This window comes from Buceros rhinoceros, unplaced genomic scaffold (assembly GCF_000710305.1).
Source record: "Buceros rhinoceros silvestris isolate BGI_N320 unplaced genomic scaffold, ASM71030v1 scaffold24736, whole genome shotgun sequence".
Classification (NCBI taxonomy): Eukaryota; Metazoa; Chordata; class Aves; order Bucerotiformes; family Bucerotidae; genus Buceros; species Buceros rhinoceros.
Genome location: NW_010417275.1, coordinates 1 through 390, shown reverse-complemented (window position 1 = coordinate 390; position 390 = coordinate 1).

The window sequence follows — 390 nt, the reverse complement described above, 5'->3', positions numbered from 1 at the left end:
CAGAGCTGGCGATCCGGGTCCGCACCTGACCCCCTTCGGCTCCAATTCGCGGGTCCCACGGCCGCGGGTTCCCCGCGAGTTCACAGCGCGGAAACGCGGAGCCCGGCTCGTTCATTACAGAAAAGGATGCGGGGAAAAAAAGCTTTCTTAACGACCCTTTAATTGTGTTTCCTACGGAAGGATCCGAGGTGGTTCCCGTTGAAATGCCGGCGGGCAGAGGGAAGACAAGGCGGTCCCCCCCCCGCAGTCCGGGTGTTCAGCCTCCCGCATTTCAAAGGCAGCGCCGAGGCTTCGTGCCGGAACCCTCCCGGCAACCCGGGGTTTGGAGCGATGCCTTCAGTACCGCGACAGGTCAGAGCTGCTGCCAGCCGGGCTGCAGTGTGCAGGAAC